The sequence below is a fragment of the Crocodylus porosus genome, unplaced genomic scaffold (genome assembly GCF_001723895.1).
Source record: "Crocodylus porosus isolate Cpor-Errol unplaced genomic scaffold, CroPor_comp1, whole genome shotgun sequence".
NCBI lineage: Eukaryota > Metazoa > Chordata > Crocodylia > Crocodylidae > Crocodylus > Crocodylus porosus.
Genome location: NW_017728922.1, coordinates 17860991 through 17865968, shown reverse-complemented (window position 1 = coordinate 17865968; position 4978 = coordinate 17860991).

The following is a 4978-nucleotide window of genomic DNA, read 5'->3' as shown; positions in this document are numbered from 1 at the left end:
ATGCTTATCTTGCTGGGATCCTATGACCCCAGCTGACTTCCTGCCCTTCGGGCTGGGGGCTGGACTCGATGATCTCCCGAGGTCCCTTCCAGCCCCTAATGTCTATGAAATCTATGAAATTTAGTATAAAACAATGTACCTGTCATTTTATCTTCATAGCTTTTTGCATTTGAGTCGCTAATTTTCAATACTCAAAAGGAAGGACAGCCTACAGTTAAGTACTTCCACAATCAAGTATCTCTAGACCATTGAACCAAATTCCTATTTTTCACCTTTTGCTCTTTTAGTCAAGCAGTAATTAAATGAATACCTCCACCGTCAATCCAAGTGCACCTGGATGGTGGAGAAACAGGTGGAAATCTTTCAAGTATCTTTGCCAAAAGTTGGCACCTGCACTTCAACTCTTCATTGTCCATAAGCTCATCCATTGTCATCTCTTCTGGAACACCTGCATGTTCTTAGCCTTGGTTTATGCACCTTGTGTAGCTTCTCTTTCTCCTACCTCTGTATTTTCATAGATTTCATAGACATTAGGGCTGGAAGGGACCTTGGAAGATCATCGAATCCAGCCCCCTGCCTCTTTGAGCCTTCTGGTTACCTGTCCAAACCACCTCAGTCTGCCCTCCATCAACTTTTCCTCAACTGATGTCATCTTTGTCTGTTGCTGCACCATTTCTTGCATGTTTTGGATCACTTCCCAAATCCATATCAACACCCTCATCATAGACAACTGCAGCTGCTTCATTGACCAACCTGTTTATCAAACAATAGCATTGGCCTCATTGCTGTAGTGCAGGGGTTTTCAACCTTTTTTAAGGAGTGTACCCCTTTTGGTGGCAGTGGCCAGATGCAGAGCATGGGGGGTAGGGGTGGCAGCAGCCGGACACGGATGGGGTGGGGCGCACAGTGACTGGACGCGGAGCGGGGTGGGGCTTGCAGATGGCAGTGGCAGCGCAGGGTGGTGGATGGCAGCAGCGGCTGCCATGTGTGAGCTCCCCCTCCCCCCCTGCATGCAGCCACCCAGGCAGTGCCTGGGTGGCCCAGAGGGGAGCCGCTGCCCTCCCCCCACACTCCCTGCTCTGGCCCTGCTCCTGGGAGGCAGCAGCATGTGATGATGGCATGCTGTCCCCGCCTGCTTGCGCATACCTCCTAGCACCTTTCCAAGTATCCCCAGGGATATGCTTACCCATGGTTGACAACCTCTGCTGTAGTGTATTCCCCCTTCATTAAAATTGGCATTTTTCTTATCAACAGCCACTCTTCTCACTTTCCTCCATGCCTTACTTTATCTCTGAAACAACAGTCCAAGTGAGAATACCGCACGGTATTCTACATCCATAAACTGTTTGAGTATACTTGCAGCAAGGACTTGATCATGGCTGTCTTCTATTTAGAAATTAAATCTGTGTATGCAGAGTTGGGAAATCTTTTGGAACTTTCTTTCCATAATTTCAGGCTATTCTGTTCAATTCCAAGTGCTGTAACATTATTTTACACAGCAAAAATGAAACACTTCTTATGCATGCAAAATAAGCCTCATTGGGCGTATCTACATGTACATATTAATCCAACGCAATACACTCAGGTGCTTATCACACTGGAGCTTATTGTTCCTGGGCATGTGTTTACACACGCCCGCGGGATCACAGCATGCTGAGCCAGGCCAGAGCAGCTCTGGCAGGAAAGGGGTGCGGGGGGGGAGGTCAGCCTGCCAGCCTGGGGCTGCTCTCCCTGGCTCAACTTGCTGGGCAGGGGCTGGCTGAGGCATAAGGGTGCTTCAGTGTGGGGCTAGCCAGCAGGCAGCCCCTGCACTGAAGCACCCTCCTGCCCCAGCCAGCCAGGGCAGCCTCTACACATACATTGCTGTAGTTTTTACTCTGCAGCAAGATTATTACTTAAATTAGTTTACTCAAGCCTAATAGGGGCACACAAGATGTTTACTCTGCAGCTAATTTGTCCACTGTACAGTAAATATCTTGTGTAACACACCCACTAAAAACTATATTGCTCCACATTAAGAGATCTTTGTTTTTAAGTGTGTTACTGTGTTGGTTGTTTTATATAAATAAAGTTCTAAAATAGTAAACATTTGCTTTAGAAGAGAAAGTTCAGAATTCATTTTCCCCAGTCAACCCTTCTGTGCTGTTCTAGGAAATGATAAGGCTTGTTACATGTGGCTTGCCATATGCTTCAGATAATAGATTGATGTGCAAATACTATTACAGAACATGCCTATAGCAGGGTAGTCTAATTTCTGCTAGCACAGGCACTCCTTTCCAGTCAATTCTGACATAACATACTGTTTATGTACAATAAAACTTGTAAAGATCAGAACTGGAGTCCTTCCAAAAGATACACTGCAATTCAGCTTTTCAGAATAATTCTGGAAAATAAGTTCAGCCTTTAAAATTGCAACAGTCCTTGGACTCTGCAAGAGTATGAGTTCATCTTTGTTCAAAAGTCTCGCAAACACAAGATTGTCCACACTGCTCTCAATTTGCTCCTAACATATCTCTTTACATTAGAGCAACAATTTTAAAATTACATGCACCAAGGGTTGGGATACTCATTAAAGAGATCAAAAAGACTTCTTTTTCTGATGCACTAACTAAGTGTATTCTGGGGCTTAACTTTGCCTTCTGATAAAAAGACTTGATGTAGCTGGAGACAAGATAGAATGCTATTCTAAAATGGAAGAGAGAATCCTTTCTTTGAACTCATCTACACAGAAAACTTAATTCATATTTAGGTGGAGTATAACTCTAAAGCAGGTTAGTTTTTTCCAAAAGGACCCTGTATGGATGCTCCTATTCAGAGTTACCATAATGCACGTCCAAAGTGGATTGTTAATAGTGCTGAATGATTTCTCAGTTAAGTAGATATAGACTTTTTAAATGAGATCACATTAAATGAGATCTCAACTGAGATCATTATTCTGTTTCAGCACAGATCAAAATAGTGTTTTACCAGTCCCTCAGACACTGAACAAATGCTGAATAGAAGCATTGAAACAGAATTTGGGCAAGTTTATGATCACATGACCATGACATCTCATGTTCTTGGAAGAATGTTTCTCCACACAGAACGTTCGAGAAACAGACTAAAGTACTACATTGCCTTATATCAATGTCAAGTGTATTAGAAACTTTTACCCAGGAAGCCTGCAAAGTAGTAAATAGAAGTCCTTCTCATCTTACTTCAAATGTGATGTTAAGGGAAGCAGAAAAGAAAGTTATATTATATCGTATCTCCTGAGGGTTGGTAAATCTTCCTTCCCCATATAAATATTTACTTCAGAAATTTCAAGTAGAATAATAGAAAATCATAGAAAATTAGGGTTGGAAGGGACCTCAGGAGGTCATCTAGTCCAACCCCCTACTCAAACCAGAACCATCCCCAACTAGATCATCCCAGCCAAGGCTTTGTCTAGCTGGGTTTTAAAAACCTTCAAGGATGGAGACTCTACCACCTCTCTAGGTAACTTGTACCACCCTCCCAGTGAGAAAGTGTTTCCTAAGATCCAACTTAAGCCTCTATTGTTGCAACTTGAGACCATTGCTCCTTGTTCTGTCATCTGTCACCACTGAAAACAATTTAGCTCCATCCTCTCTGGGACCACCCTTCAGTCTTCTCTTCTGCAGACTAAATAAACCCAGTTCCCTCAGCTTCTCCTCAGAACTCATGTGCCCCAGCCCCCGAAACATTTTCATTGCCCTTCACTGAACTCTCTCCAACTTGTCTACATCTTTTTTATAGTGGGAGGCCCAAAACTAGACACAATATTCCAGATGAGGCCTCACCACGGCAAAATAGAGCAGAATAATTACTTTCCTTGATCTGCCAGCAACGCTTATACAAATGCAGCCCATTTTGCCATTAGCCGTCTTGGCAACATGCTGATTCATATCCATCTTATTGTTCACCACTGTAACCCCCAGGTCCTTTTCTGCAGAGATGCTGCTTAACCAGTCAGTCCCCAGCCTGTACTGGTGCATGAGATTCTTCCGTCCTAAGTGCAGGACTTTGCACTTCATAGATTTCATCGATTTTTACATTCAGAAGGGACCTCAGCAGATCATCAAGTCTGACCCTCTGCTCTGGACAGGAAAGAGCGCTTGTGCTTGTCCAGTCAGGTGCTTGTCCAGTCTCCTCTTAAAGACCCCCAAGGTTGGGGACAGCACCTCCTCCTTTAGAAGCCCATTCCAGATTCTGGTCACCCTTACCATAAAGTTCTTCCTGATGTCTAATCTAAATTTGCTCTCTAAATCAGTTTTCCTTTCATAGATTTCATAGTGGATATTTGTGTAGTCAATAAAGTTTCTGGCTGATTATCAGATGAGTGCCATGAGTTAATCGCGGAGTTCTCCATGCCCACAGAGAAGTAGGGCCGGAGTTTCAACCCAACAAATCGGCACCCCAGATAGGACATGGGAGGAGAACTGATTAACTACAGTCAGATGAACTAGGTTTTGTTGATAAGAGGCAGTTATAACTTCAAGATTGGGGTCACAACCTATACCTTGTAGGTCATCTGAAGTCTGGTAATTCATACAAAGGTTTGGGGACGAAGCCCATTAGAGCTATGAAGTTTGAACCTTGCATTATTCAGACGATGGGAAGTAAAGAGAAAACTATGTTAGAAACATTTGTAGCGGCATGTGGAAAGGGACCTTGGAATGATGATTTCTTTAAGGGTCTGGTCTCTTGGAAAACGTTACAGCAGCAATGAAACATGCTTGTAACTACTGTGAAGCAAATAATCCAAGAGCAGATCAGAGAAGGAAAAATTGCTAGATGGCACACGCAGGAAGAAATAAAATGTGGCAAGGTACAGACATGTCTTGATTGAGGGATCACAGCCTCCCCCACAAAGGCAGTGTAAATATTCACTAGAAACTAAAATGAGATTATAACTCATAGTAAATAGTTTGTTAAATCAGAAAGTAATAATATAAATGCTTAGTGTTTGCAACTCCCA